The sequence below is a fragment of the Carcharodon carcharias genome, chromosome 33 (genome assembly GCF_017639515.1).
Source record: "Carcharodon carcharias isolate sCarCar2 chromosome 33, sCarCar2.pri, whole genome shotgun sequence".
Taxonomy (NCBI): Eukaryota; Metazoa; Chordata; class Chondrichthyes; order Lamniformes; family Lamnidae; genus Carcharodon; species Carcharodon carcharias.
Window position 1 is genome coordinate 13,478,445 of NC_054499.1, and position 24,348 is coordinate 13,502,792.

Here is a 24,348-nt window from a genome sequence, read left to right on the forward strand (position 1 = left end):
ACTTCTCAAAGCGCTCGATTGGGCCGGGCTAAGTGTTGCACTCTCTGCCCAAATCAAAGTTGCACAGTTTTGGGGGTGGGGGTGGGGAGGGTCGAAGGGTGTGTACATTTTAGTTTTATCATCAGCCGGGGCGTTTCTGCTTTATTTTAATTTGGCGCAAAGTGTGGTAAACTGTCAGCGTGGCTGGCTTCTCCTGACCTTTGACCCTCGGGGGGGGATGGATGCCCCATTCTGAGAGCACAAAGTAGCAGGAGGAGGCCGTTCAGCCCCTCGAGCCTGATTCACCGTTCATCTCGACCTGGTATCGACTCCACCTCCCTCGGTTCCTCTAACCCTTAATACCCTCGCCGTCGACCTCAGCTTTGACAATTGCCAGTTGACCAAGACTCAACAGCTGCTTCTGGGGGGAGGTGCAGGGGTGAGAGAGAGGACCAGATTTCCCCCACCCCTTTGTGTGGAAAGGTGCTTTCTGGATTTTAAGGATCATGCCCCCCCACTGCCCCCCCCCCCCCGGCAATTTGTTTTGGTCTCCCACTAGCCAGAGGAGGCAAGCAGGAGGAGTGTAAATAAAAGATGGTGGAGGCCTATCAAGTGGGCCTTTAGGCCCTGAGAAACTCATGTTGCAGGGGGAGTGTGAGAGGGAGGGAGGGGACGGAGGGTTTCCCACAAGGAATCGTGCTTTGGTGTGTGTCATTCGCGAGAGCGGTTCTCCAGCCCTCCCAACTCAATGCCCTCTTCCTGCAGCCACCCATCTCCCTGTAGAAGGCTGGTCTTGGCGACTGGAGGTGGGGCCCCAGTGCTGCGTGAGTTCGCCTTTTGTTAAACTTAGCACTTTTCTCCAGGCTGCTTTGGGTGGTCGGGTCTCTAGCCAACACTCAACCCAGGTGGGAGTCTCGGTCGACAGCTTTTAATTATTTCTGACTCCCTTCTGCTTTCTAATCTCCTCCCAGCCCGCAGCCTGTGGAGGGGACTTGGCACAGCTCTGGACTTTCCCCACTGTCCCTAAGCCACTGTGTCCTATGTTGGGCAATTCAGGCACTCCCCCCCCCCCCCCCCCCCCCCACCCCTGCTGAATTTGGAGTGGCACAGCGCACTAGCTGGACAGAGGAGGTGTTGAGGGGGTGGGGGGGCGGCGGCGGGGTGGGGGTGCTGTGGTATTTTCTCCAGCACTGGGGTAGAGGGGGCTCAGAGAAATCACCGCCCAGCCCTTTTAGGAAGTCGTACCATTGCTGTTGGTATCTGTGGACATTTGAGCATTCCCATCCTGTCTCCACCTTTTAATTGTGTACGCTCGCACATGCACACACACACACACACACACACGCACACGCACATGCACACGCACACAGACAGGCAGACACAGACGCACACGCCAAAGTCTTACAGTCTGACCAGTTTACAAATCAATCCTCTGCCTGTTGCAGGCTCCGCTGATCTCTGCTAGTTGGACTTGGAGCACCAGAGTGTGCCTCAGCGCCCGTGACAACACATACATTGTTGGAAATCGGCTTGGGGTTGGCACTGCAGATTCTGCCCGGTGCGTGTTGGGCAATTGTGCGGGTGGTTCCACGGGTGCTGGGCTGAGGGTTGGTGGGTGTGGATGAGGATCAGGGTGATATCTATGAGCTAACGCATAGAGGAGGGCCACTTAGGGGAGGAGAGGGCTGCTGGAACCGGAGCCTAGGAATGAGACACTTCCAGGGAGTGAAGGGATCAAAAGTCTTCTACTGTTAAGATTTTGTAACCTGTAAGTAAGCCATGCTGTTTGCTCCCAGACACTTGGATCATGACCGATTCTGATCACTGAGGCAGGGAGCAGGTTGGAACCCAGTTAATTGTTGAAATAGCTGGATTTTGTGAACATCTATAAGTTTTAAAAAAGAAACTATCAGTGCTCCAGTGGAAATATTCACTTGGGATCTTGTATCCTCTTTATTCGTCCAGCTAATGCGCAGTGTTAAAAGGACATTAAAATCCAGACATAACTGTTTGCGATGTAATTAAATAAGCACTTAACAAGCTCAGGGCATTAAAGTAGCCTCAAGGAATGCCACAGACACACGTTAACTGCACACTCAGTAATATCGCCAGCAGTCATGTCTGGCTTCTACCACCTTCCTTAGCCCCACCTGCAACACACAACTTCTAAATGTTCATACTTTTTTCTTGCCTCCACTGCCCTTTTGAAGAGCCTATTCCAAGTGTCATCTCCTTCATGTGTCAAAGGTCTTTCTGGTATCGATCCTAAATCAGGTGTTGACCTTGCCTCGGTTGGCTGTGACCTCAACCTTCTTAAGAGTCGGGGTTTGAGTGGTCAGAGGTGTTCAAATTCCACAAGAGACTTGAGGCCACAGTCCAGGCCGATGCTCGCAATGCCAGCACTGAGGGAGTGCTGCACTGTCGGAGGGTTCCGTCTTTTGGATGCAATGTTAACCCAAGGCCCTTCTGCATGGACATTAAAGATCCCACTGCAGTATTTGGAAGGGTTCTCCCTGGTGTCCTGGCCAACATTTATCCCCCAATCAGTGAAAAAAACAGCAGATTACCTGGTCATTATCATATTGCTAGTTGTGGGAGCTTGCTGTGCGCAAATTGGCTGCTGCGTTTCCTACTTTACAACAGTGACTACACTTCAAAAACAAAAGCACGTCAGTAGCTGGGAAGCACTTGAGATGTCAGGAAAAGCATCACGCAGATACAGGTCTTTTCTGCGAAGCTTGCATTTTGCTACTTTGAGCCTCCGACTTGTCTCTGAACTACTCTTTGACCCTATTTACTTCCTCCACCTCGGGCACCCTCGCTGCACAAAAGCACCCCAAATTCACGCAAGCTAATTCGGGCCTCTTGATGCTCGGGAACCATCTCGTGGTTTCCCCCCCCACCGTCAGCCTTGATGCTGTCCCACCCCTCAGCCCCTTTACCTCGCTTTTCAATACATACAAACATACAAATTAGGAGCAGGAGTAGGCCACTCAGCCCCTCGCGCCCGGTCCACCATTCAAAAAGATCATGGCTGATCTGATTCCTCCACATTCCAGCCTACCCCCTAAAACCTGGCCCCTTACTCATCAAGAATCAATCTACTTCTACCTGAAAAATGTTCAAAGACTGTCCATCCAGGTCTTTTGAGAAGAGAGTTCCAAAGACCCATGACCCTCCGAGAGAAAAAAAAATTCCCATCACCTCTTAAATGGGTGACTCTTTACTTTCAAACAGCGACTCCTGGTTTTAGGTTCTCCCACAAAAGGAAACAACCTTTCTATATCCACCCTGTCAACACCCCTCAGGATCTTAAAGGTTTCATTGAAGTCGCCTCTTACTCTCCTAAACTCGAGCAGATATAAGCCTAGCCAGTCCAATCTTCCCTCATAAGATAACCCGCCCATTCCAGTGTTACTCTAGTAGATCTTCTCTGAGCTGCTTCTAATGCATAAGGAGACCAATACTGTACATACGGCTCCTGTTGTGAGCTTGCCAGTGCCCTGTACAACTGAAGCATAACCTCCCTACCTTTGCATTCAGTCCCCCCTTGCAATAAACGATAACGTTCTATTAACTTTCCTGATTACTTGATGTACCTGCATGCAAACCTTTTGTGATTCATGCACCAGGACCCCCAGATCCCTCTGCATCTCAAAGCTCTGCAATCTCTCACCATTTAGGTAATATGCTTATTTTTTTATTCTTCCTGCCAAAACCTTAAACAAATAATTAAGAAAGGCATCGAGTTTGCTGTTAGACTTGCGAGCTGCACTGAGTGTAACCCCGGCTGGCTAATGTGTCGGGAATTGCCATGAGGTTGTGCTGCATCAGAGTGCGTGCCAGTCACCTGGGTGCTACCTCGAAGCTGCAACTGACATGGGCTGGCAGTGTTTCTGTGACCACTGGGGTACTTTTTGTAAAGAGACCATCTCTTTCCCTGAGGGCGCATCTTTGATCTTGAACTTTAAGGCTCAGTGAAAACTGGGAAGCCAGCAAGCATTCCTAGCTTCATTCTCTATCTCTCTCTCTCTCTCTCTCTCACACTCTGCTTCCAACCCCGAGCAGGATTCATTAAAGGCACCTGACTTCAGTCTGATAAGGACCATGCAAATACCGAGGCTACAAGAGCAGGTCAGAGGCTGGGAATCCTGCTGCTGGTAGCTCACCTCCTGACTCCCCGGAGCCTGTCCACCATCCATGAGGCACAAGTCAGGAGTGTGATGGAATACTCCCCACTTGCCTGGATGAGTGCAGCTCCCACAACTCAAGAAGCTCGACACCATCCGGGACAAAGGAGCCCCGCTTGATTGGCACCCCATCCACAAACATTCACTCCCTCCATCACCGACGCACAGTAGCAGCAGCGTGTGTACCATCTACAAGATGCAGTGCAGCAACTCACCAAGGCTCCTTCGACAGCACCTTCCAAACCCGTGGCCTCTACCACCCGGAAGTACAAAAGTAACAGGAACGTGGCTCGTTCCCCTCCAAGCCCCACACCATCCTGACTTGGAACTACGTGGCCATTCCTTCGCTGTCGCTGGGTCAAAAATCTGGTGCCTCCGCCCTACTTTCATCGTGCAGACTAAAGCAGTTCAAGAGGGTGGTTCACCGCCACCTTCTCGAGGGTGCTTCAGGATGGGCTGTAGACGCTGTCCTAGCCAGCATTGCTCGCATCCCTTGAATGAGTAAAAAAAAAATCTAATTTCTCTACGGGGCCACGATCCCTGATCTGGTTGAGATTCGACTTGGCGTTCATGTTCCTGAGCTGGGATTGGTGGAGATTTTCCCAGGCTTATCCCTATTTGAGATGGTGCATCAGCGCAGGTGTTAGCTGAGGAAAGCTGTGATGCGCCAACACCCCCACCCACCATGATTCGCATAGTCTCCCTACGCCCAGCATCCAGGCTCATAGGTGGAGAGCATACACTTTAGGAATGGGTAGAAAGTGGTGGTGGGGCAAAGCTTGCGGACTGTACCCCCAACAACATGCAGCACCTTTAGCAGAGTAGGGAGGGGTTTCTCCTCATGTCAGGGGAAGGGGGAGGGCTTGCTGAGTCTGGTCGCTGGCGGTCACTCAGTTGTCCATTGCCTGGTCAGCCGCAGCTCTTCCCCAAGCATCCTGCACTGGGACCAGCTTAACCCTCATATTGGCAATGCCCGAACCATTGCAACGAACTTGACATCGGTGGGAAGCGAGTCTCTGATAGCCTGATGTGTAAATGTCACCTCCCCTTCCCCGCCGCCTCTATTCACCAGCACTGCCCAGTCCACAAGGCTGGAGGGGACGTCTGGAATTCACAATGAAGGGAGTTGACCGAGTTTTACTTATAGAGGGGACCATACGTTATCCTTTCCCACCCCCCACTCCCCCAACCAGACAGGATGTTTGTGGTACAAAAACAGCTGGAAAAACTCAGCAAGTCTGACAGCATCTGTGGAGAGGAACACAATCAACGTTTCACATCCGTATGACTCTTCATCTGAAACGTTAACTGTGACCCTCTCCGCAGACGCTGTCAGACCTGCTGAGTTTTTCCAGCTGTTTTTGTTTTTGTTTCAGATTTCCAGCATCTGCAGTGTTTTGCTTTTATATGCGGGTGTTTGCGGTTTTCTGTTTAAATGCTCTCTTTCAAAATCCTGTAATGAGACCGGGGATCGAAAATCTTTTTCCTGATGCTGTCTGACCAGCGCATGGAGCTGCGATGGTTGGATCGGGCTGGGGCCTGTGCGGCCCTGGTCTGGGGATGTTGCAAAAGCCCCTTCCCTCCCCTCGCCTGAGCTGAGCCCTCCGAGCGATGGGGTGGGAAAGAAGTGTGAGCCGTCCGCTCGAAACGCACACTGTTTCGCTGAATTAACAGGCCGTTAAAAAGTTAAACCAAGGGCCCTGTCTGTTCACTCGGCACTTTTTTTGAAGAAAAAGAACAGGGGAGTTCTCCCCAGCGTCCTGACCAACGTTTGTCCTCCAATCAACTTAGCAAAATCTCATCGCTATTTGTGGGAGCTTGCTGTGTGCCAATTGGCTGCCATGTTCCCTACAATACAACAGTGACCATACTTTTAAAAAAAAAACTCTGTAAAGCGCTTTGTAACATCCAGTAGCTGTGAAAGGCGCTATATTAATGCACACCTTTTTTCTCTAACGCACATATGTCCCCCACTACATCTGATGGAATTATAGTCATTTTAAAAAATATATAACTTTTTAGACTTAAAGTATTTTCATTATATATGTTAAAAATAAAATCTAGATAATTTGCCTAAAAGCTTGAAACCTTTTGGGAGTTCATCAGTTAGAATTGCTCGCTGACCTCCCTCATGATCATTCACTCCCCCACCCCACAAAGTTTACCATGTCAGAATAAGCTCCATTGGTAAGTCATTTTCGCTATTGTTACCCAAAAAGATGTGTGTTGCCGGTTATCCAGTGAAGAAATAGTTGATTGCAAATCAGAATAAGTCCCTGCCACTCACTACCGAGTTGCTGAAACATTGTGATACCCTTGTTAATGTACTAGGCGTACACCGCAAGCCTGTTACTCCTCAATTTGAATATTGTTGGAGGGACGTACGTTGGTGAAGCTTTTTTGTCTTGCACTCATCAGGACAAATGCAAGAATACCAAATTTTAAACAATCACAATTTATACTACACGAGAAAAGGGTGCGGAATGATCGGCAAGTTAAATCTGATTGGCCAAGGCATTGCCATGGAGAAAGCAGAGGGTTCTCCAAGCTCCTGGATAATTTAAAAAAAAAGGTGCAAGACTTGAACATATTACTTTTGTTTGCAGAGATTGGGTCCCTATGTATGTCGCTTCTAGCAGGTATAAATGAGCCACACCAGTGCCTCGGCCAATCAGAGTTGACTTGCCAACCAATCAGCACCCTTTTCTCCTGTAGTGTAAATTATTGTGATCATTTGAAATTTGGCATTCTTGCATTTGTCCTGATGAGTGGGCAAGATGAAAAGCTTCGGACATCTTCGTTGCGCCTTTCAACAATATTCAAGTCCTGTGCTACCAAGCAACCCCTGGATTAAATTATTTGGAGTGAGATCCCCTTGTTTTTCACAGTGCAGCTCACATTGAAGGGTCCGACTTTTTTAAAGCCGAAATGACGTGGGGTTTTCCTAGGGGGCTTGTGGTGCGTTCTCCTCTTACTGACCTCCCTCATGATCGTTCACAGCCCACCCCAGAAAGCCAACATTGCAACTCAGTATACCCTTTTCCGCTTTATTCATCGGCTCCACTGACAACTCTGTACCGTCAGGCCATTCTGTCTCTCACCCATGGGAGGCAGCACGGATGTTTTTAAGCTCATAGTGATGTTCGATCATGTGATGTGTAATTATATAGAAAATGAATGACTTGGAAGAAAAAGAAACAGTTCCTGGCAATAAATCAGTTATTGGTTGAAGTGTGCCATTTCACTTTCCCTCACCAGGGTGATCAGTGTTCGTTCTCTGCAGTGCCAAGGACTGGAACTGAAGCCAGTGTTGGCATTGAGGTATGACAGACAGCTAGATGGGAGAGTCCCTTTTATGTCTTCCCAGTGTGTTTCCACAATTCCTTAAGCGCAGCACTTGGAGAGAAACCTGCTGCACCTGCATTAGTTCAGATTCCTTTCATTTCTGCAAATCCCGACATGATGAAACAGCCCCAGCCAGCTCTACATGAGGAGGGAAGCTGGACCTCTATGCTGACACCTCTCTCTCCGCCTAAGCTTCTGAATAACCAGCACCACTGGACCAAGGAGAAAAGAGAAAATGTCTGTCTTCGGTCTCCAGAAATGGCAGGTACAATCAAGCCTCCCTCCACGCAGCAGTCGGAGCATTGTAACAATTGCTTCATCTCCAACTGTGTCCCCACCCCGCTGCTTTGTAAAATCTAGGGAGCTGCAAGAGAAACAGTCAATAAGGAGGTGGGTGGGGTGGGAGACTAGAAATCTGCTCTCCGACCCCTTTAGTGAATCAAAAGGAGTCCAGGAGGGATCTGGTAAAATCCAAGGCACTATGTCAAAGAAGAGAGGGGGCCATTCTCCCCAGGACCCTGGGGCCAATATTCATCCCTCAACCATCATTACTTAAGTATTGCTTAAAAGGGAGACATGTTGAAGCTTTTTGCCTTGCACTCATCAGGACACACAAGAATACCAATATAAGGGGAGAACAACAATTTATACTGTATGCGAAGAGAGTGCTGATCGGTTGACAATTAGACTGATTGGTAGAAGCGTTGCCATGGAGAATGCACCAATGATGCACTGTCAGAGATTAATCACACCAAGTCATCATTAATATGTAGAAACTCCATTTATTACTTGTGCACAAGGGAGACAGCACACAAAAGAGGTACTGTACAGTCTCGTAGCAGAATACACACAGACCTGTTAAAAACATTTTTACAGCCAATCAGTAAATTTTGCACAAACCTATCTGCTTTTTTGCATAAGTTAACTGACCAATCCATATCTCAGTAAATTTTCATTCCCAGCACAACAGACATAGTGCTTACGCAAATGCTTATCACAATCCTAATTACATTCAGCCTGAGAAAGAACAAAATGGAATGTCTCAGGTCTCATCGTACATCTGTGGTCAGACAAGATGGTATTGTTCTCAAGGCTGCAGTATTTTTCTCTGAGGCCTAGGCATATAATTCAACTTCTCCATTAACCCTTTTAGCACTAAATGGGTTCTTTATAGTTGCCTAGGCCACCACACTCCCCCCCCCACTTTGTCCTAAAAGGACAATCCACCACCCTTAGCCAAGTTCTATGTATCCTAGTCGCCGGGCTTCATCCTCAGTGGGGTCCTGGTTCCTGAGGAGAGGGAGGGAATAGATAACTGGCTTGTCACCAGGACTCTGGAGGTTCTGTAGTCAGCAGACAGAGCGGATGCGGCAGGTCTGACTGAGCTGCAACGCTTGCAGGGCCAGCAAGTCGGGGCAACCGGACTGATTTTTGTAATTGCAAGGTCAGATTCTTCAGTGTAGCAGCCATTAGAGGTCCAATTGGAGGTGGAATTATTTGAGGTGAGATTGTATGATCGTTGGCAATCACGCCCACCCACGTTAAAGTATGTGAGACTATCCTCAGATCTCTGGACCTGCGAAAAGACACATCACCTTACTGGCCTTGCACTCCCAAAAGATTGTAATAGGACCAGACTGGTTGTGGAGCTGAAATCGGCCCTGCTGGTAGTTATAATCAGCAAGGTAGGCACAGGAACCCAATGGCAATTCGCCCACCCGAGTACTACCCTTGGTATAATTTCTCCTGACGCAGAGCCAGGCCAGCCCCTAAACAACCACAAAGGTGGGCTCCCGTCCCCAAATGGGCGTTCGATGACTGAGGGCCCCTGTGTTACCTAGGGACCAAGTGGAATCTGAGGAGAAAGCCAGAAAATGCACCTCTGAGGAGGAGTGGTTAACAGGAAAATGAGTACAAATCCAACATTTAGTCTGATTAACTTGCGAGGCTACGGCCTACATTCGTTGAACCGCAGAATTGGTAGCCCATGCTCCCGCAAGGACCACGCAGGACGGGATCCAAATCAGAGCATTCTGACGGCTCAGTTAAAGTTCCTGTACAAGCACTTCCATCCGAGGTCAGCGTCCGCTTGACGTGCAATGGGTCATCCTTCAACCTTCACGGCCTTATGGGTGGTGAGCAGGACTTGGAAAGGTCCCTCCCATCGAGGTTCCAAACAGTTCTTTCTCCTGAAGGTCTTTACCAGGACTAGATCCCCAGGCTGGTAGTGATGGCAGTCTTCAATGGTGGGCTTTTTCTGAGCTTCTACTACCTGTGTATGCAAGCTTTTGAGAGAATTAGTGAGCGCTATACAGTATGCAATCATTCCCTCATCCATAGTGTGGATGTCCATTTCCCTAGCAGACAAAGGTGGGGCCACTGGGAGGTGTATAGGACGGTCCCATTACAATTTCATAAGGGGAAAGGGAGGTGGTACGGTTAGGGTGAGAGCGCATAGTCATGAGCGCCAGGGGTATAGCTTCAGGCCATTTCAAACTGGTTTCCTCACATAATTTAGCTAATCTGTTTTTCAAAATACCGTTTTGTCTTTCCACTGCCCCAGTAGATTTGGGGGTGGTATGGGCAGGAAAGGTGATGGTAGCATTGTAAGGCCCTCAGCAGTTCCTTTATCACTTTGGTGGCAAAATGAGGCCCATTATCACTCGATAAATCTCTGGTATCCTAAATCTGGGTATGTATTCACGCAACAACAATTTTGCAACAATAACAGCATCATTCCGGCGGGTGGGATATGCCTCCACCCATTGCGAGAACAAACACACCATAACTAAAACATAATTATATCCCATACATTTAGGCATTTGTATAAAGTCCATTTGTAGGTGTACAAACGGGCCCCGTGGCTGGGGTCCCGTACCAGCAGTTACTGTGAGCGTCTTGCCTGGGTTATGTCATTGGCAAAGCAGACATTGTGAAGCTATTTTAGCTGCCATAGTGAAAAACCCAGGCGCAAACCACATCTGCTGTGCCATTCTGTTCATCCAATCTTCTACTCTATATAATGTCCTGCCGGGTGTTTTCATAGATATGACAGGTATTACTAATACAATGCCTATTAGCATATTACTATTCACTATGCGTTCAACATTCATTCTATATACGCGTGTCAAACCTCTGAGCTGGCAACCGGTCAAGTCATGATTCTTGTGTCGTGAGAGATTCAATAAATGCTCATAAGTTACCCATAAAGGAACTACCCCCTTCATTAAACTGTCTTAAATTTTCTTGGGCTTGTTCCAGTGCCCAAGATCCATATGTGCTGCAAACATCATTTCTGCTCACTTCATCTGAAATATTTTTCCCTATTTCAATTAATTTATTGATAGTCCCTGCATGACTCTCAAGCACGGTAGCCAGGCTTTGGATTAACCGTGTCACGTCCTGGTCTGTATCTAATTGTGTATCCTAGATCCCCTATCCCCACCCTAAAATCTCCTTAAGCTTAATTGCTCAGGGTCCGGACCTTCTGATCTACAGTTGCCAGGTTCTGAATTAACCACTGATGTCCCTATATTGAATATCGTAGCAGCATCATTTATCAGGCTGCGCTTAACGTGGTTCCCTCCCAAGCCTGATCGCAACTCGCCATTGAACTGAACTGCTTCAGTCATCATTTGGCGCGTCAGAGCCGTAAAGAGTGCTTGGGTATGGGTTGAGCAGCAATGGGCCGGGGAAATTCCGGATACGTTCAAGACTCCGGGTACCAGCTCATGGTGTACATTATCATACAAAACTTCTGATTAACCAGCACCAAACCATTTGTCAGTCCTGGATGCATAGTCGGACAAGATGGATCAGTCGGTGTGGTTTGAGGGGCTTCAATTATCTCAACTCGGACTGTGGAAGTAGATGTGGAAGGTGGCTGGGTAGTGGTGGACCTCCCATGCCCGATCTGAAGCAAATCCTTACTACAATTCGAAAGCACTTGTTCTCTTACTGTTACATTTATCATTCCCCTTTGCGTGTCACATTCGGCACTGTCCATGCTGTACCAAAGTTCCTCCTGCGGTGTAGGATGAGCAGTGATGATCCCCAACCTTGTTGCCAGTAGTGATATGCCCACGACCAGGATCGTAGATCTGTGGAGACATTAACATCGGCTCCCATTCTCATATCTACAAGTGCGTGTGTATCACCTGTCATAATTACCTCGTATAGTCCACGCCTGTTCTCTTCGAGCTCACCTTGACCATCACCTTATTCCCTACTTGGTCCATTGTTGCTCTTTGGATTTGCCTGTTTCCATATCCTTAATCATCTGTCAGTCTCTAACTTCCTTTCTTAACTCATGTAATTGTTTACTTACATAGTCAGTATTTTTCCTTTCAGTGGCCCTACACCTCCTCCTCCCACTAAAATGCCTCCAGGTAATTGCATGGCCCTTCCTGTTATCAATTCAGTGTGGTGAACCTGCTAGTCCTATCTGGTGTAGCCCTAAGGCGCATCAGAATGCTGGGCAATACTGTGGCCCAGCTGTTGCCTGTCTCCTGAATCGCTTCAGCTATAGATGTTTTTAAAGTTCAGTTCATCCTTTCCACCATCCCTGGACTCTGGAGGTGGTAAGGAATATGGAATTTCTGTTTAATCTCCATAAGATTACACACTTCTTTAATGTCTCTTCCTGTGAAATGAGTTCCCTGATCTGAATCCATCTGGTAGGCATGCCCACTCCTTCCAGTTTACTCTCTCCTGCTGCTGTCTCATGTCAGACCTCAATTCCTTAAACAACTCTACAATGCACCACCTTATCCTATCTTTCAATGGCTCAGTATCTTCACTTCCAGTATCTTCACGTCTCTGGGAACCGCTTAACTCTGCCTGTCATCGAGGTGTTAATCCTGTGGTCTTACTTTTTGTAGCTTGCAGGCACATCAATATAATCAGTAATCTATTTAGCCTAATCTATTTTCCCTTTACCTGTATCCATCTTGTGGTAAATTGTTGTTAAGTATTACTTCTCCTTACATTTCAACTCCTGAATGACAGATTCCACATAATTTTACCTCTAAGTTATTTTTTCCCCTGACCATGATCATCCTAAGATTCTCTTGAATTCAGTTTCTCTATTGTCAATGGGGATCTCTGTCTCTAGATCTTTGCTTATCTCCCCCTGTGTAGTTCCAATGCCTCAGTTGATGGCCAGATTATCAAATTCATTTCCCTTAAAACAGTTGGTGCATTATGTCCTCTTTTCCTAACTCATTCTCCTATTTGCCTCATACCATTTTACATATGCAACAGCTACCATCTTATCTTGTTCGGGTTGCCTGGAGAGACTTTAAAATAAATAAAACATTCTCATAACAGTTTTAAAAACAGAAATCAGGTATTGACATGTTTTGCTTCCTTATCTTCTCAAACATTTTATTGTCTCCAAACTAACCCACTAAATTGTGTCTGACCCGTTTCTTTTAGAATTATCCCAGATTCATTAACTCGGCCAAAAATTGGATTTCTGCCAAACTTTGTCAAGGTCTTGATCTTAGCTTCATATTTTGGGAACAGACTTTACAAATACAAAAGCTTGCAGCATTTGAATTAGTGCCAATTGTTGTCAAACCTTTTATAGTGAAAATTCCCTTTTTGAGAACTTTATCAAGAACCAAACTTCAAATTTTTAAACTTTGTAAGAACTGTAACTTACACTATCAAAATTAAAACAACCTCTTTTTCATGTGTAATGATTTGTATCCAGGTTATAATTTCCGTATGTTTATGGACACATCCTTTATCTTTATATAGCATCCTCATTATTCAAAGTAACTTGTTAAATTACACTGCACTTTATATCTCAAGATTGTCCCAAATTCAAATTCCAGCACTTTTGGAAAGCAGATTTCCTTTAATATTTAATTCATCTCATCAAAAGAAACCCTTTTTTATCCATTGGCACCATCTAGACCATGTGTTTATGTCTTTTGGATTTCCTAGAATCCTTCTGAATTTCAAGTAATTTTTTTTTCTCAGAATTTTAGAATATCAACTCGTATGTATTAATCCCAATCAGTTTGGAAGCTGATGATGAAGGTTATTCCCTACTAGTCTGCAAAAGGGTGGTACAAGGGTTGGTTCATCACAAACAAAGGCAAGCCCTGTTTTATCTTTACGCTACCTCCAAATTAGCATTTTTGCCATAAATCTCAACTCAAACCTTATACTCAAAACTTTGGAATGTTTGAATAAACTTTTCCTTTAATCGAATATGGGGCTTTCGACTCTAAAGTGCTCAACTACACACACACAAGACAATTCAGGGAAGAAAACACATTAAGGCTCACATACAAATGCTTCCTTGCACACAAACAAACACATATATGAAGGTATGTATTTATATTCCTATAATATTGAACTTAACTCTAAACGAAGCTTTGAGTAGCAGTGGGGGTAATAAAGGGATCTTGAAGGCTCCACCTCTAGGGACCTTGAAACTGATGGAAGCTCACATTTTCTCTGTTGTTGCTTGTCAATTGCTCATTAACTCACTAGGGGTACCCTCTCTCACTCACTCTCTCTCTCTCTCTTCAGCATAAACAGCTCTTGTAATTTTGATCAATTCATTTTTTTTAAGTTACAGAAAATTCAGTAGCGGACCTTTCGGGTTCATGATGGACATACATATAAGCATTTGGGGTTCCTTTTGGAGGGGGAGCCAGATAAATGGGGTTTCTTTGATGTCATATTACCCATTCTTTATCTAATAACTAACAAAAGGCCAGTCCTTGGCTGGTCCTTGACCCCCAGTCTACTACTAAGGCACTTTCACCAATCAGTCCACTCAGTCCCGGACCCCGAACCGCAAACACGCACCCACACACTCAGTACCAACTCCAGGGGCTCCAACCCCGAGTATACACTAAAACTAAACTCCAGGGGCTCCAACCCCGAGTATACACTAAACCTAAACCTAAACTCCAGGGGCTCCAACCCCGAGTGTACACTAAACCTAAACCTAAACTCCAGGGGCTCCAACCCCGAGTATACACTAAACCTAAACTCCAGGGGCTCCAACCCCGAGTGTACACTAAACCTAAACTCCAGGGGCTCCAACCCCGAGTGTACACTAAACCTAAACTCCAGGGGCTCCAACCCCGAGTGTACACTAAACCTAAACCTAAACTCCAGGGGCTCCAACCCCGAGTGTACACTAAACCTAAACTCCAGGGGCTCCAACCCCGAGTGTACACTAAACCTAAACTCCAGGGGCTCCAACCCCGAGTGTACACTAAACCTAAACCTAAACTCGAGGGGCTCCAACCCCGAGTATACACTAAAACTAAACTCCAGGGGCTCCAACCCCGAGTATACACTAAACCTAAACCTAAACTCCAGGGGCTCCAACCCCGAGTGTACACTAAACCTAAACCTAAACTCGAGGGGCTCCAACCCCGAGTATACACTAAACCTAAACCTAAACTCGAGGGGCTCCAACCCCGAGTGTACACTAAAACTAAACCTAAACTCCAGGGGCTCCAACCCCGAGTGTACACTAAACCTAAACTCCAGGGGCTCCAACCCCGAGTGTACACTAAACCTAAACCTAAACTCCAGGGGCTCCAACCCCGAGTGTACACTAAACCTAAACTCCAGGGGCTCCAACCCCGAGTGTACACTAAACCTAAACCTAAACTCCAGGGGCTCCAACCCCGAGTATACACTAAACCTAAACTCCAGGGGCTCCAACCCCGAGTATACACTAAACCTAAACCTAAACTCCAGGGGCTCCAACCCCGAGTATACACTAAACCTAAACTCCAGGGGCTCCAACCCCGAGTGTACACTAAACCTAAACCTAAACTCCAGGGGCTCCAACCCCGAGTGTACACTAAACCTAAACTCCAGGGGCTCCAACCCCGAGTGTACACTAAACCTAAACCTAAACTCCAGGGGCTCCAACCCCGAGTATACACTAAACCTAAACTCCAGGGGCTCCAACCCCGAGTGTACACTAAACCTAAACCTAAACTCCAGGGGCTCCAACCCCGAGTATACACTAAAACTAAACTCCAGGGGCTCCAACCCCGAGTATACACTAAACCTAAACCTAAACTCCAGGGGCTCCAACCCCGAGTGTACACTAAACCTAAACTCCAGGGGCTCCAACCCCGAGTGTACACTAAACCTAAACTCCAGGGGCTCCAACCCCGAGTGTACACTAAACCTAAACTCCAGGGGCTCCAACCCCGAGTGTACACTAAACCTAAACTCCAGGGGCTCCAACCCCGAGTGTACACTAAACCTAAACTCCAGGGGCTCCAACACCGAGTGTACACTAAACCTAAACTCCAGGGGCTCCAACCCCGAGTATACACTAAACCTAAACCTAAACTCCAGGGGCTCCAACCCCGAGTATACACTAAACCTAAACTCCAGGGGCTCAAACCCCGAGTGTACACTAAACCTAAACCTAAACTCCAGGGGCTCCAACCCCGAGTATACACTAAACCTAAACCTAAACTCCAGGGGCTCCAACCCCGAGTGTACACTAAACCTAAACTCCAGGGGCTCCAACCCCGAGTGTACACTAAACCTAAACTCCAGGGGCTCCAACCCCGAGTATACACTAAACCTAAACCTAAACTCCAGGGGCTCCAACCCCGAGTGTACACTAAACCTAAACTCCAGGGGCTCCAACCCCGAGTGTACACTAAACCTAAACTCCAGGGGCTCCAACCCCGAGTGTACACTAAACCTAAACCTAAACTCCAGGGGCTCCAACCCCGAGTGTACACTAAACCTAAACCTAAACTCCAGGGGCTCCAACCCCGAGTGTACACTAAACCTAAACCTAAACTCCAGGGACTCCAACCCCGAGTGTACACTAAAACTAAACCTAAACTCCAGGGGCTCCAACCCCGAGTGTACACTAAACCTAAACTCCAGGGACTCCAACCCCGAGTGTACACTAAACCTAAACTCCAGGGGCTCCAACCCCGAGTGTACACTAAACCTAAACCTAAACTCCAGGGGCTCCAACCCCGAGTGTACACTAAACCTAAACCTAAACTCCAGGGGCTCCAACCCCGAGTGTACACTAAACCTAAACTCCAGGGGCTCCAACCCCGAGTGTACACTAAACCTAAACTCCAGGGGCTCCAACCCCGAGTGTACACTAAACCTAAACTCCAGGGGCTCCAACCCCGAGTGTACACTAAACCTAAACTCCAGGGGCTCCAACCCCGAGTGTACACTAAACCTAAACCTAAACTCCAGGGGCTCCAACCCCGAGTGTACACTAAACCTAAACTCCAGGGGCTCCAACCCCGAGTGTACACTAAAACTAAACTCCAGGGGCTCCAACTCCGAGTGTACACTAAACCTAAACTCCAGGGGCTCCAACCCCGAGTGTACACTAAACCTAAACTCCAGGGGCTCCAACCCCGAGTGTACACTAAACCTAAACCTAAACTCCAGGGGCTCCAACCCCGAGTATACACTAAACCTAAACCTAAACTCCAGGGGCTCCAACCCCGAGTATACACTAAACCTAAACCTAAACTCCAGGGGCTCCAACCCCGAGTATACACTAAAACTAAACCTAAACTCCAGGGGCTCCAACCACGAGTGTACACTAAACCTAAACTCCAGGGGCTCCTACCCCGAGTGTACACTAAACCTAAACCTAAACTCCAGGGGCTCCAACCCCGAGTGTACACTAAACCTAAACTCCAGGGGCTCCAACCCCGAGTATACACTAAAACTAAACCTAAACTCCAGGGGCTCCAACCCCGAGTGTACACTAAACCTAAACTCCAGGGGCTCCAACCCCGAGTATACACTAAAACTAAACCTAAACTCCAGGGGCTCCAACCCCGAGTGTACACTAAACCTAAACTCCAGGGGCTCCAACCCCGAGTGTACACTAAACCTAAACTCCAGGGGCTCCAACCCCGAGTATACACTAAACCTAAACCTAAACTCCAGGGGCTCCAACCCCGAGTGTACACTAAACCTAAACTCCAGGGGCTCCAACCCCGAGTATACACTAAAACTAAACCTAAACTCCAGGGGCTCCAACCCCGAGTGTACACTAAAACTAAACCTAAACTCCAGGGGCTCCAACCCCGAGTGTACACTAAACCTAAACTCCAGGGTCTCCAACCCCGAGTGTACACTAAACCTAAACCTAAACTCCAGGGGCTCCAACCCCGAGTGTACACTAAACCTAAACTCCAGGGTCTCCAACCCCGAGTGTACACTAAACCTAAACTCCAGGGGCTCCAACCCCGAGTATACACTAAAACTAAACCTAAACTCCAGGGGCTCCAACCCCGAGTATACACTAAACCTAAACCTAAACTCCAGGGGCTCCAACCCCGAGTGTACACTAAACCTAAACCTAAACTCCAGGGGCTCCAACCCCGAGTGTACACTAAAACTAAACCTAAACTCCAGGGGCTCCAACCCCGAGTGTACACTAAACCTAAACTCCAGGGGCTCCAACCCCGAGTGTACACTAAACCTAAACTCCAGGGGCTCCAACCCCGAGTATACACTAAACCTAAACCTAAACTCCAGGGGCTCCAACCCCGAGTGTACACTAAACCTAAACCTAAACTCCAGGGGCTCCAACCCCGAGTATACACTAAACCTAAACTCCAGGGGCTCCAACCCCGAGTGTACACTAAACTAAACCTAAACTCCAGGGGCTCCAACCCCGAGTGTACACTAAACCTAAACTCCAGGGGCTCCAACCCCGAGTATACACTAAACCTAAACTCCAGGGGCTCCAACCCCGAGTGTACACTAAACCTAAACCTAAACTCCAGGGGCTCCAACCCCGAGTGTACACTAAACCTAAACTCCAGGGGCTCCAACCCCGAGTGTACACTAAACCTAAACCTAAACTCCAGGGGCTCCAACCCCGAGTGTACACTAAACCTAAACCTAAACTCCAGGGGCTCCAACCCCGAGTATACACTAAACCTAAACTCCAGGGGCTCCAACCCCGAGTGTACACTAAACCTAAACTCCAGGGGCTCCAACCCCGAGTGTACACTAAACCTAAACTCCAGGGGCTCCAACCCCGAGTGTACACTAAACCTAAACTCCAGGGGCTCCAACCCCGAGTGTACACTAAAACTAAACCTAAACTCCAGGGGCTCCAACCCCGAGTGTACACTAAACCTAAACCTAAACTCCAGGGGCTCCAACCCCGAGTGTACACTAAACCTAAACTCCAGGGGCTCCAACCCCGAGTGTACACTAAACCTAAACTCCAGGGGCTCCAACCCCGAGTGTACACTAAACCTAAACTCCAGGGGCTCCAACCCCGAGTGTACACTAAACCTAAACCTAAACTCCAGGGGCTCCAACCCCGAGTATACACTAAACCTAAACCTAAACTCCAGGGGCTCCAACCCCGAGTGTACACTAAACCTAAACTCCAGGGGCTCCAACCCCGAGTGTACACTAAACCTAAACCTAAACTCCAGGGGCTCCAACCCCGAGTGTACACTAAACCTAAACCTAAACTCCAGGGGCTCCAACCCCGAGTGTACACTAAACCTAAACCTAAACTCCAGGGGCTCCAACCCCGAGTGTACACTAAAACTAAACCTAAACTCCAGGGGCTCCAACCCCGAGTGTACACTAAACCTAAACTCCAGGGGCTCCAACCCCGAGTGTACACTAAACCTAAACCTAAACTCCAGGGGCTCCAACCCCGAGTGTACACTAAAACTAAACCTAAACTCCAGGGGCTCCAACCCCGAGTGTACACTAAACCTAAACTCCAGGGGCTCCAACCCCGAGTGTACACTAAAACTAAACCTAAACTCCAGGGGCTCCAACCCCGAGTATACACTAAACCTAAACTCCAGGGGCTCCAACCCCGAGTGTACACTAAAACTAAACCTAAACTCCAGGGGCTCCAACCCCGAGTGTACACTAAACCTAAACTCCAGGGGCTCCAACCCCGAGTATACACTAAACCTAAACTCCAGGGGCTCCAACCCCGAGTGTACACTAAACCTAAACCTAAACTCCAGGGGCTCCAACCCCGAGTGTACACTAAACCTAAACCTAAACTCCAGGGGCTCCAACCCCGAGTGTACACTAAACCTAAACCTAAACTCCAGGGGCTCCAACCCCGAGTGTACACTAAACCTAAACCTAAACTCCAGGGGCTCCAACCCCGAGTGTACACTAAACCTAAACTCCAGGGGCTCCAACCCCGAGTATACACTAAACCTAAACTCCAGGGGCTCCAACCCCGAGTATACACTAAACCTAAACTCCAGGGGCTCCAACCCCGAGTGTACACTAAACCTAAACCTAAACTCCAGGGGCTCCAACCCCGAGTGTACACTAAACCTAAACTCCAGGGTCTCCAACCCCGAGTGTACACTAAACCTAAACCTAAACTCCAGGGGCTCCAACCCCGAGTATACACTAAACCTAAACCTAAACTCCAGGGGCTCCAACCCCGAGTGTACACTAAACCTAAACTCCAGGGGCTCCAACCCCGAGTGTACACTAAACCTAAACTCCAGGGGCTCCAACCCCGAGTGTACACTAAACCTAAACTCCAGGGGCTCCAACCCCGAGTGTACACTAAACCTAAACTCCAGGGGCTCCAACCCCGAGTATACACTAAACCTAAACCTAAACTCCAGGGGCTCCAACCCCGAGTGTACACTAAACCTAAACTCCAGGGGCTCCAACCCCGAGTGTACACTAAACCTAAACTCCAGGGGCTCCAACCCCGAGTGTACACTAAACCTAAACTCCAGGGGCTCCAACCCCGAGTGTACACTAAACCTAAACTCCAGGGGCTCCAACCCCGAGTGTACACTAAACCTAAACTCCAGGGGCTCCAACCCCGAGTATACACTAAACCTAAACTCCAGGGGCTCCAACCCCGAGTGTACACTAAACCTAAACTCCAGGGGCTCCAACCCCGAGTGTACACTAAACCTAAACTCCAGGGGCTCCAACCCCGAGTGTACACTAAACCTAAACTCCAGGGGCTCCAACCCCGAGTGTACACTAAACCTAAACTCCAGGGGCTCCAACCCCGAGTGTACACTAAACCTAAACTCCAGGGGCTCCAACCCCGAGTGTACACTAAACCTAAACCTAAACTCCAGGGGCTCCAACCCCGAGTGTACACTAAACCTAAACTCCAGGGGCTCCAACCCCGAGTGTACACTAAACCTAAACTCCAGGGGCTCCAACCCCGAGTATACACTAAACCTAAACCTAAACTCCAGGGGCTCCAACCCCGAGTGTACACTAAACCTAAACTCCAGGGGCTCCAACCCCGAGTGTACACTAAACCTAAACCTAAACTCCAGGGGCTCCAACCCCGAGTGTACACTAAACCTAAACTCCAGGGGCTCCAACCCCGAGTATACACTAAACCTAAACCTAAACTCCAGGGGCTCCAACCCCGAGTGTACACTAAACCTAAACTCCAGGGGCTCCAACCCCGAGTATACACTAAAACTAAACCTAAACTCCAGGGGCTCCAACCCCGAGTATACACTAAACCTAAACTCCAGGGGCTCCAACCCCGAGTGTACACTAAACCTAAACTCCAGGGGCTCCAACCCCGAGTATACACTAAAACTAAACCTAAACTCCAGGGGCTCCAACCCCGAGTATACACTAAACCTAAACTCCAGGGGCTCCAACCCCGAGTGTACACTAAACCTAAACTCCAGGGGCTCCAACCCCGAGTATACAGTAAAACTAAACCTAAACTCCAGGGGCTCCAACCCCGAGTATACACTAAACCTAAACTCCAGGGGCTCCAACCCCGAGTGTACACTAAACCTAAACTCCAGGGGCTCCAACCCCGAGTGTACACTAAACCTAAACTCCAGGGGCTCCAACCCCGAGTGTACACTAAAACTAAACCTAAACTCCAGGGGCTCCAACCCCGAGTATACACTAAACCTAAACTCCAGGGGCTCCAACCCCGAGTGTACACTAAACCTAAACTCCAGGGGCTCCAACCCCGAGTATACACTAAACCTAAACTCCAGGGGCTCCAACCCCGAGTGTACACTAAAACTAAACCTAAACTCCAGGGGCTCCAACCCCGAGTGTACACTAAAACTAAACCTAAACTCCAGGGGCTCCAACCCCGAGTATACACTAAACCTAAACCTAAACTCCAGGGGCTCCAACCCCGAGTGTACACTAAACCTAAACCTAAACTCCAGGGGCTCCAACCCCGAGTGTACACTAAACCTAAACCTAAACTCCAGGGGCTCCAACCCCGAGTGTACACTAAACCTAAACTCCAGGGGCTCCAACCCCGAGTGTACACTAAACCTAAACCTAAACTCCAGGGGCTCCAACCCCGAGTATACACTAAACCTAAACCTAAACTCCAGGGGCTCCAACCCCGAGTGTACACTAAACCTAAACTCCAGGGGCTCCAACCCCGAGTGTACACTAAACCTAAACTCCAGGGGCTCCAACCCCGAGTGTACACTAAACCTAAACTCCAGGGGCTCCAACCCCGAGTGTACACTAAACCTAAACTCCAGGGGCTCCAACCCCGAGTGTACACTAAACCTAAACCTAAACTCCAGGGGCTCCAACCCCGAGTATACACTAAAACTAAACCTAAACTCCAGGGGCTCCAACCCCGAGTATACACTAAACCTAAACCTAAACTCCAGGGGCTCCAACCCCGAGTATACACTAAACCTAAACCTAAACTCCAGGGGCTCCAACCCCGAGTGTACACTAAACCTAAACCTAAACTCCAGGGGCTCCAACCCCGAGTATACACTAAAACTAAACCTAAACTCCAGGGGCTCCAACCCCGAGTGTACACTAAACCTAAACCTAAACTCCAGGGGCTCCAACCCCGAGTATACACTAAACCTAAACTCCAGGGGCTCCAACCCCGAGTGTACACTAAACCTAAACTCCAGGGGCTCCAACCCCGAGTGTACACTAAACCTAAACCTAAACTCCAGGGGCTCCAACCCCGAGTATACACTAAACCTAAACTCCAGGGGCTCCAACCCCGAGTGTACACTAAACCTAAACTCCAGGGGCTCCAACCCCGAGTGTACACTAAACCTAAACCTAAACTCCAGGGGCTCCAACCCCGAGTGTACACTAAACCTAAACTCCAGGGGCTCCAACCCCGAGTGTACACTAAACCTAAACTCCAGGGGCTCCAACCCCGAGTATACACTAAACCTAAACTCCAGGGGCTCCAACCCCGAGTGTACACTAAACCTAAACTCCAGGGGCTCCAACCCCGAGTATACACTAAACCTAAACTCCAGGGGCTCCAACCCCGAGTGTACACTAAACCTAAACCTAAACTCCAGGGGCTCCAACCCCGAGTGTACACTAAACCTAAACCTAAACTCCAGGGGCTCCAACCCCGAGTATACACTAAACCTAAACTCCAGGGGCTCCAACCCCGAGTATACACTAAACCTAAACCTAAACTCCAGGGGCTCCAACCCCGAGTATACACTAAACCTAAACTCCAGGGGCTCCAACCCCGAGTATACACTAAACCTAAACCTAAACTCCAGGGGCTCCAACCCCGAGTGTACACTAAACCTAAACTCCAGGGGCTCCAACCCCGAGAGTACACTAAAACTAAACCTAAACTCCAGGGGCTCCAACCCCGAGTATACACTAAACCTAAACTCCAGGGGCTCCAACCCCGAGTGTACACTAAAACTAAACCTAAACTCCAGGGGCTCCAACCCCGAGTGTACACTAAAACTAAACCTAAACTCCAGGGGCTCCAACCCCGAGTATACACTAAACCTAAACCTAAACTCCAGGGGCTCCAACCCCGAGTGTACACTAAACCTAAACCTAAACTCCAGGGGCTCCAACCCCGAGTGTACACTAAACCTAAACTCCAGGGGCTCCAACCCCGAGTGTACACTAAACCTAAACTCCAGGGGCTCCAACCCCGAGTGTACACTAAACCTAAACCTAAACTCCAGGGGCTCCAACCCCGAGTGTACACTAAACCTAAACCTAAACTCCAGGGGCTCCAACCCCGAGTGTACACTAAACCTAAACTCCAGGGGCTCCAACCCCGAGTGTACACTAAACCTAAACCTAAACTCCAGGGGCTCCAACCCCGAGTGTACACTAAACCTAAACCTAAACTCCAGGGGCTCCAACCCCGAGTATACACTAAACCTAAACCTAAACTCCAGGGGCTCCAACCCCGAGTGTACACTAAAACTAAACCTAAACTCCAGGGGCTCCAACCCCGAGTGTACACTAAACCTAAACCTAAACTCCAGGGGCTCCAACCCCGAGTGTACACTAAACCTAAACTCCAGGGGCTCCAACCCCGAGTGTACACTAAACCTAAACTCCAGGGGCTCCAACCCCGAGTGTACACTAAACCTAAACCTAAACTCCAGGGGCTCCAACCCCGAGTGTACACTAAACCTAAACTCCAGGGGCTCCAACCCCGAGTGTACACTAAACCTAAACTCCAGGGGCTCCAACCCCGAGTGTACACTAAACCTAAACTCCAGGGGCTCCAACCCCGAGTATACACTAAAACTAAACCTAAACTCCAGAGGCTCCAACCCCGAGTATACACTAAAACTAAACCTAAACTCCAGGGGCTCCAACCCCGAGTATACACTAAACCTAAACCTAAACTCCAGGGGCTCCAACCCCGAGTATACACTAAAACTAAACCTAAACTCCAGGGGCTCCAACCCCGAGTGTACACTAAACCTAAACTCCAGGGGCTCCAACCCCGAGTGTACACTAAACCTAAACCTAAACTCCAGGGGCTCCAACCCCGAGTATACACCAAACCTAAACCTAAACTCCAGGGTCTCCAACCCCGAGT